At 37.1% G+C, this 10012-nt stretch overlaps 1 pseudogene; it reads right to left on the reverse strand.

Moving 5' to 3' along the window:
* Positions 1-8986: 8986 nt before the first annotated feature.
* Positions 8987-9535, reverse strand: LOC145632220 (secreted RxLR effector protein 161 pseudogene; annotated as a pseudogene).
* Between the last annotated feature and the right edge of the window lie 477 nt (positions 9536-10012).

Here is a 10012-nt window from a genome sequence, read left to right on the forward strand (position 1 = left end):
GCTGTCGCATGCCAGCTACCAAGGAGATGCGCGCCCGATCGGGTGAGCGTAGGCTCGATCGGGCGCAGCACTGAAAGATAAGCGTAGAAAAAAAGGCGGGCCCGATCGGGCGCCCCCTTCGCCCGATCGGGCGCGTGTTTTGTTAGAACCTGATTAAGCTTTGTTTATTTCGTGTTTTAGGGGAGAGATTTATATTGGTTTTGTACGGATAATTAATCACTTCCTTCTCTTAGACTTTCTCTCTCTACTTAGTATTTCTCTATCTCTAGAATTCTCTCAAAACTCTTGTACTTAATTCCTACATTAATTCCAGATTTGTTTTTGGTACAATTTCTTCCCTTTCTAATTTCAGCTATTTTAATTGTTTTCTCGTTTATGTTTTTAATTGTTTATTTGATTGGATTAGTTATGATGATTAGTGAGTAGTTTAATTCTAGGGTTTAAGGGGATCCATAATTAATATGAAGGGATAGCTTGTTATTATTGATTGTTGATATTGCATGATAATTTCCTATTGAATTGTTTTAATTCTTTGCAATTGGATTATGAATCGAGCAGATGTAATTTGGTTGTGAATGTTTAGCAATATTGAATTGATGAATCGAGCATATGTTGATTTAATATTAAAGGCTATTTTTAATAGGAACTTAGGTCTAATAAATTGCGAGAGCCTGTTAGATCTATGTTGGTTAATAAATTGCGAGAGCCTGTTAATCATGTTATTGATGCATTGTTAATTATTAATTGCTTCGTTCTATCCCGGAATATTAATTATTGGTGAACCTGCGACCTTAGGTTTCCTTATTATTGATTCTTTTCTCCCTAAACTCATCCTTCGTAGTATAGAAAATATTGGTTACTTAGATAATTTAGATTATAACAATTAATTAGAATTAAAAAGACTTGTTTCCCTGTGGAGTTCGACCCTACTTCCCTATCTATTGTAGTTAGTGATTTAGGTAATTATTTTTGATCAGGGGATACGACTTTACCCTGTCACCTACTATATAGTTTAAATCATCACAAAAACACATCAATTCCTAACTAATTTTGTATCAATTATATGTTTTAAAATTTGACATATAGATTAAAAATTTATCTTAAAATTCAATAAACAACCCGAGCATCGCACGAGCACAAAACTAATAACTAATATGTAAAGCTAAATTTAGTCAGGTCACGAAATAGTGACACTTGGCATTCTAACTTTTCGCCAAGTGTCGTGCCACCTTGGATAAATTTAAATAGATTCATAAGATAAAAAAAGTTAGTTAAAAATTCTTTTTTCAATCAAATTAGGATAGAATTTTAGAATAAGATGGTTAGTTTAGAGTTTTATTTTCGATAAAATACCAAATAATAAGCTTATAATTAGGCCACAAGACAACATCGTATAGCATTTTAACTTTTCGCCAAGTGTCGTACCACGTTGGATAAAGATAGATAGACTTTATAGAAAGAAAAAAAAAAGTTAATTTAGAATTCTATTTTCAATCAATCAAATTGAATTATATTATAATTTTATCTTAAAATTCCATAAACAATCCGGGCATCGCACGGGGCACAAAACTAGTTTAAATATAAAGATGTATTTTGATGAAGTTTTAAAGGGTTTTTGATTAGTTTAAAATGCTGTAATTTTATTTAAAGTAGTATAATTGTAATTTTAATAAAAGGGTGTGATTACCCATTAAAAAGGAGTTTAATTAGGGGTTTTTAAATAATTTTCAGATTATTATAAGTTATTTAAAGTGAGTTTAAGTTGCTGGAAATTGTGTATACAAGGGTAATTAATATAGTATTATTATCCCTTTATGTAGGAGACTTGGTTCAAGAATTGTTGTAGAGTACTCGGTTATTTTAAGAGCTTATTTGAGGTACGTTCCCGTACTTAGCATATTTATGGGTGATGTAGTGGCATACTAGGTTTGGCAAATTAATTTACAGGTAGTATCATGCTAAGATTAATGTTTGGAATTGTGGATTATTGATGTTGGTGATTGAATGGTGAAGCATGATTTATTTGTGATGGATTATGGAATGGAAAATTATATTTTGGCGTGTTTGTATGAACCACAATTTTATTTATGGCATGTTGGAATGCATGTTTAATTAAACTACATGTTTAATTTGGCTTGGAATATCGAAAAGGAATTTTATTATGGTTCATATAATTTTTATTGATGCTTTAAGCATGGGAAATGAGCTATATAAGTGTATATGTACACGAGGAATAAATTATATTTTGGTGCCTTAGTGCACTTAAGGTGTTTTTAACACCGAGGGATAGGATTTTTGGCGCTTTATGCGTTTAAGGTGTCTTTGACACTGAGGTAGAATTAAAAAGGGTTCAACATTAAATATTATGTGGTCACTAATTATTCAAGAATTAAATTGTTATGTTTGTTTGATTGAATAATTATTGTTGATTGAATTATTATGATTTGAGAGTCACCACCAAATCTAATAACATGTAAATAACGTAAAGTGAAAGAGATTACGCACCAAAACTCTTGGAACGTATATACCTTGAGTATGAACATATGGGGGGAGTTATAAAGTTTTATATTTAACCATAACTTCTAATTGAGTATAGGACGCTATACATTCCTTTTTATTATTATCATGCGCTGGAATTCCGCCACCTATGTGTGGTTTTGTGCTGGCACGGTTAGCTCCCGTGTCAGTTAACCTCAATTTATTTGGGGGAGGTAGAGTTGGAAACTCATTCGATGCGTGATCAACACCAAATAAATCATTTAGTGGTCTAGTTAAAAAGTCTTGTTGAATGTTGTGTGTGCTTGTAAACAGGTGCATTGAGGTAAGTGTGTGTTGATAGGTGAAATCATGTTAGTGTGTTTATTTACGCTTATGTACTCAACTTTGCTGATTGTGTGTGTTTGTATGTTTTGCCCATGTCTTTATCTTGGCCCTATGATGACCCATTTTTAATGGAGAATAGTGGAGACAAGTAGAGATAAGCTTTTCAGGTATTGAAGCATATTCATGACGGGGCATGAGTGAAGAGCGAATCATGCTAGTTTCTATTAGTTTACAAGGTATTTCTGCTTTAATTATTTATGCTATTAATTATATGTGGAGCTAACATCAAGTTTAGGATTTGGTTTGGTTTTTATTAAGGGCCTTTAATGGTTCCAAGTTGTAGGTTGATTTCATTTTACTTCGTTTATTTTGGTTTTAACTTTACTTTCGTTTGGTTAACTTTTCAAGTTGGTTTGTTTTGGAAAGGTTTTTAAAATTAGTCTTCCGCCGTGTATCTTTGATGTTTGTCTTAACCATTTCCACAGTGGTGGTAATGTCTTAGATATTCCTATTTAAAGTTTTATACAGGGCAAAACAGGTATTTTAAAATAGGAAAAATTGCACCAATTAATCTGAACTTTGCCTCGTCCGCCGAAATTAATCCCAACTTTCGTTTATTATCTATTACTCCCAACTTTAGGGGGTATTAATTTCTATTGCACCCAACAGGTCACCCAACCTGATATAACAGGTTACCTAGACACGTGTCAGCCTATAATTGGCTATAAAAAAAAAAACAAAAACCCACAAACCACCCATGGTCCAGCCCGGAAAACACCACAACCCCCACCCCCACCTTGCCGGAAAATCGGCCCCATCCCCGAAACCCCTCCCCCGCTGTCGGAAATCGCCGCCCAGCCACCATTTCCCTTCCCCCACCCCCGAAAACCCCTCCCCGTTGCTAACCGTCGCCCAACCACCATTTCCCTTCCCCCACCCCCGAAAACCCCTCCTCGCTGCTGAAAACCACCGCCCAGCCACCATTTCCCTTCCCCCACCCCCGAAAACCACTCCCCGTTGCCAAAAACCGCCGCCCAACCACCATTTGCCTTCCCCCACCCCCGAAAACCCCTCCTCGCTGCCGAAAACCACCGCCCAGCCACCATTTTCCTTCCCCCACCCCCGAAAACCCTTCCCCCACCCCCGAAAACCCTTCCCCCACCCCCAAAAACCCCTCCCCCTACCCAACCCTTCCTCCCGGAGCGCTTTCTAGTGGTCGTTTTCAGGGAGATAGGGGTGCGTTTTCTGGTGGTCGTTTTGGGTGGTCGAGCGTCGCCGACACTAGGATAGGGGAAGGATGACTGGGCGGCGACGAGGGGAAGGGCGTTGGGCTGGCCGTGGGTGCTGCGGGGTGGGCGTTGGGCTGGCCGTGGGTTGCTGCGGGGTGGTCGTTGGTGGCTGGGTTTGGTTTTAGGTTTTTTTCTATTTTTTTATTTTTTTTTAATTTTTGAAACTGGTTTTAGGTTTTTTATTTTTATTTTTTTTATTTTCTCTATTTTTTTTTTCAACCAATTACATATTGACACGTGTGCAAAAAAAACTTATTCACAAATGTTTACCTGATTGACCGGTTGCAAGTCATTTGGGTGCAATAGAAATTAATACCCCCTAAAGTTGGGAGTGATAGATAATAAACGAAAGTTGAGATTAATTTCGGCGGACGAGGCAAAGTTCAGATTAATGGGAGCAATTTTTCCTTTAAAACAAAGGAATTTTTAGGGTGTTACACTTTTTTTCTCTTCACAAAAGTGACCCTTTTTTTTTTTACAAAAATGATTTTTTTTTCCATAAATAGAGTATCAAAATCAACAAAAATTATGCTTAACGAACAATTAGCTTAGCTTATTTATGAAATTGGGGCTTGAATAGGGAGCTCCTCCTTTTTACTTGCTGGGTAAATATTGGTCAACTTTCAATTTAATTAAATCACCAACGACACCTAACCATTGTTGAAAAATCAATTTTCAGATTGGAATCCCACCCACCTTGCCAAGCCAAAACCCCATTAACCCCAGCCAACCTCAAGACTATTCGAAAACCCACCCAATACGACATTGGGTTCGATGCGAAATCGGGACAGGGATTGGAGTTTGACGCGAATCAGGGGATGAAGGAGGTCAGCGATGCCGGAATCGGGGGATGGGGTGGTCAGCAAGGTCGAAATCGAAGGGGGGGGGGACGCCGGATTCTTGGGAGAAGCTAAGGAAGTTCGACGGTCGGCAGCTGAGAATGGTGATAGGTTGGTGGTTTGGCGGTGGGTATTTTTCTCGGCGGTGGTGCGGTTGATTTCGGGGTGACTCCATTGCTTAAAGTTGATGAAGTTGCATGCTCAGCCCGATTTACACTAATTGTAAATCGGATGTTATTAAATACTTGTGTTAATTAAATCTGTTTTCAACCTAAAAAATACACTTACCAAACACCGAAAGTCAAAACGAGCATAAAAAAGGAAAGGAATAAGCGAATAACATTTCAAAAACTGCTGCAAAACAAAAATGTTTACGGTATTGCATAAGTAGACGGAGTAATAAAAAGAAGTACGTGGACGTGGACGTGGACATCTGTGATCTGTCCTCAGTTCCCGCTCTCTCTCTCGTTTTCCCATTGAAGCGCACTCCACACTCTCCAATCTCCATTGAGTCGACTTCTGAAATCACTATCCTCCATTGTAGCAGCTTCTGAGGTAAGATGTTATTTCATTCCGTATTCATTGAATATCAATTTCACTATCTAGGGTTTATAGTTAATTTTATTGTCGAGTATTGTCAATTTAGGGTTATTCTGAAGTTAATTATTGAACTATTCGTTATAATATGAAAAATTATAAAGAGCAATTTTGTTGGTAGAGAAGAAAATTATGTGATTTTTCGAGCATTATTTGATATTTGAATTAAATTTCCTTTAATGTTAGGATGGAACTATAAAATTGGACTGTTTCTACCTTTAATCATGTGATTTTTAAGCCTAATTCGATGTCAGATAATATCAACTCCTTGATTAGAGTGATTTTCATTGATCAATATTTATAGGGTTACAATGAGTAACCTAATCATATTAGGTAACTATAAGATATGTATAGATATCAAAGATAATCTTATACAAAATATATCTAAACCTAGGATGAGAATATTCTATGGATATTCTCTATCACACCCCCGTAGTCGGAGCGGGAGAAAATCGGATGCTCAGACTAGATCTGAATCACGCATCGAGCGGTAAGGATAGTATGGTAACCCATGATCAAAAGAGAAGTAGTAGACATATGCCGGTGATGACGATTAGAAGCAACAACCACGACCTACGTAGAGTAGAGATAAGCACTGCTAGGCCGGAGGAGAAGGAGAAGAGCCGCACACAGACTTGTACTAAGTTGCAGATCCCAGAGAAGAAGAAGCTAAGGGATCAAACCATCATCGGGGAGAAGACACTACACTACTACGGGAAATCACAGTCGAAGAAAAAACAAATAAGATAGCCTAAATCCCACACCACTTAACCACTAGTAAGAGTTTACCTCAAAAAAAAAAATTGACGCACACAACAAGATAAATTCCACCAAATTAAAACAAGCTAAGTAGCGGCTGGATTTAGAGAATAACAAATTCCACCGCATGTACTTGTGATAATTAAAATTAACAATAAATTGAAAAGGTAAAAAATATAAGTGTTGTTAGTGCCAAAAATCCAACACTCCCTTTAAGTTATTGTAGTGTAGTTGAACAAGGCTCCTGCGAAATAGAAGACCTCCGGGAAGGGGTCAGGAGCAAGACTACAATGTAACTAAGGTGGTGGAGGCCAACAACACCATTGAGAAAAACAAGACAAAAAAAAGGGGTGGTTCGTCTCGCGAGTCTGGCTCATCCAAGACTATTATCAGTCATCGGATACGCTATGCAAGATTGCATTTCACTCACAGATTCGGCTAAAGAAGGAAGACTATGAGTGAGCTAGGTGGCGTATTAGGTGGAGAATCAAGAGGTAGAGGTGGTGCACAAAGCTTCTATGTGTGGTGGGAATTAGTTGGAGCACAAGAGGGGTTGCCGGTGATGGTCAACCATCGTACTCCATAATTAAAACCCTAGGTTTCGAGCCATTCTGGCTTTCATTGCATCAAAATTACGACGAACTGTAACTTAGGAGAGAGAAAGTGAGAGTGGGAGAGGAAGAACCAGGATCTTAAGTATGCCGCAGATGGTGGATTCCATGTTTTGGATTCTTTGCCAAAGGACATTGATGTTGGGAAATATGAATTTGTTTTCACGATTGCTCTGATACCATGACAGATAATATCAACTCCTTGATTAGAGTGATTTCCATTGATCAATATTTATAGGGTTACAATGAGTAACCTAATCATATTAGGTAATTATAAGATATGTATAGATATCAAAGATAATCTTATACAAAATATATCCTAAACCTAGGATGAGAATATTCTATGGATATTCTCTATCATTCGATAATTAATTAAATTTTGTTGCTATTGGGTTGCAGAGCCGTTTAATACTAGAATGGAACTATGATAATGGACCTTTTTTTTTCCTGGGCATGGCGGGTGCCCCTCCTGACCTCAGGGAGGGACGGGACGGGCCTGGTTGTAGTTTAGTTTCTCCTAAATTGCAATTGTTGCCATTTTCTTTGTTTAGTAATAGTTTGATCGATTTCTGAAAATTGTTCAATTTATACCTCACCCGTTTGCTTTTAGGTGCAACACTTGAAATTTGCACTATTCACATTCTTCTACTTCACCCCTTTGTTGATATATATATGTTGGGCGCAAAATGTAGTCATGTAAGATCTTGTTATATTCGTCGAAATCTAATTCTCTTAGTATTAATTTTTTTGATATATTTCTTACTAATTTAAATGAAGAGTTCAAATTATGCATTGACGAATGAATGTCAAAATATTACGTAGTATATTGAAATTGTAAAAATAAAGATTTAGTATATTGACATGTTTACTATTGTTTACCCAATTGATAATTTATTTGTTGTTGCTATAAACGAAGCCTTTATGATTGTATTTGAAATGTAAAAAAATAAAGGGCAAAAAGAAATTTATATAATCCATTAGTCAACATATAAGCTTGCTTCTTATGATTAGGGAAAAAACACCTAAGTATTAAATAGCAAAACCAATTAGATTTAAAAAGCTCAAGAGTAAATATAATTTATCATTTTCATCAAGTTTAGTAATGGAGCAAGAAATATGTAATAAAATATTTTATTAGTATGAATATTGGGGGACACATGTAAATGAAGGAAATAAACAATAAATTGGAACAACTTATCTCGTTGTCGGGTCAATTGAGGTGCCGTGACGAGTCACTGCCCTAAGTCAGAAAATCCCCCACTACGGTGTGACTGGACTACGGGTTCTGTCCAGGGTTAACACCTCCTACGTTGGCAAAGGCACACTCCAATGGACGGAGTGAGAACCGTCTTTGTTGGCTGAGATCTTGAACAATTTCAGACAATATACTATTTAGAGAGAGAAAATAAGTACTACTATCATATTTTAGAAGTAAGTGGAAGACTACTTTTTCACACCTACTTGAGAGGAAAAACTTGGTTTTTATAACTTGTAAAAGGAACGTTAAAATTAATAAGAAAATTAAGAGTTTTGTAACTGAAAAATTATTTGACAATAAACTCTTAATTTTGTAACAGCTAACATATTATTTGTAAGATTGTAACCGACAAAATCTTTCTAATAAATGTGGTGAACTAGGTCTTGAACCTGACGTTTTTATAAAAGAGACAAAGACGGTTCTCGCGTACAATCTAGTCACAACATACCGTGGTCTCATGATCGCTCCAGAGAGTAAGCCCACTATTACTCTCATAGGAGGTGGCTAGCCCCCACAACCACGTAGGTAGGTTTCGTCAAGTGTGTACTGCTCACACCACCTAAACTTGGGCTATGAAACTCATTAAGGATATAACATCCAACCTCAACTACAGCAGTATATGCAATGCTAAGTGACATAACATACAAAAGTGCTCATAAAATTAAACACCAATTAACTTCGTTTGACCCATTAAACTTGATATTCCAATCAATGGTGTCTACATAGGTGGACTCAATCCCATCCCTTTAGCATGCTCTTAAACTAGTTTCCTATTTAAAGCTTTGGTTTACGGATCCGCAATATTACACCTTACTCCTGTAAGTTACAAATAACCTTATGCCTTAGTCGTATATGCCTACTTTTTCCATTGTAGGCCTTATTCTTATCAATGTGAATGACAGCTTGCGAGTCACAATGGAGGAAGATAAATGGGACTGGTTTCTCCCAAAATGGAATGTCAGCTAATAAATTTCTTAGCCACTCAGCTTCATGACCAGCTAGCTCCAACGCTACCAACTCTGACTCCATTGTTGATTTAGCAATGCATGTTTGCTTGGAAGACTTCCAAGATACAGTAGCTCCTGCCGAAGTAAAAATATAGCCACTGGTAGAGTGTATATCATCACTCTCCGAAACCCAATTAGCATCACAATACCCCTCCATAACAGGGGGATAACTATTAAAGAATAAACCATAATGCGTTGTGCCCTTTAAATATTTCAGTAAACGTATTAATGCATTCAAATGCTCTTGGCTAGGATTATGTGTGTATCTGCTAAGCCTACTAACAGAAAATGCAATATTAGGACAAGAATAATTCATCAAAAACACGACACTCCCAAGAATCTTAGCATACATGGTTTGGTCTACTCCAAAGCTAAGGTTTTTCTATAAACGGACACTAGGGTCATATGGAGTCGAAACTGGTTCTACATCAAAATAACCAAACTTTTTAAGGATTATTTCCACATAATGAGTTTGGTTCAGTTTAAATCCAGCATGGGTTCTTTCAACTTTCACCCCCAAAATAAAGTTAGCCTCCCCTAGATCTTTCATGTATAAGAAGACTTAACCATTTACTAATCTAGAAGCTAAGTAGAGAGAGAAAGTCTAAGATAAGAAATAAGAAAGAGTAAAAAGAGAGATCTTAAACTTGCTTAACGGAAAAGTATTTAAATTAATCTAGAATCCTAAACTAAAACAAACTTAAACGACTCTTAACATCCCCTAATGCTGATACGTGCCCGATCTGGCGAGGCACCGCCCGATCAGGCTCGCCCTTTTCTTCAAGTGACTATTTCTCGCGCCCGACCGGGCGCGAGTTCGGGCGTCAGG

Source organism: Chenopodium album, chromosome 1 (assembly GCF_948465745.1).
Source record: "Chenopodium album chromosome 1, dcCheAlbu1.1, whole genome shotgun sequence".
Classification (NCBI taxonomy): Eukaryota; Viridiplantae; Streptophyta; class Magnoliopsida; order Caryophyllales; family Amaranthaceae; genus Chenopodium; species Chenopodium album.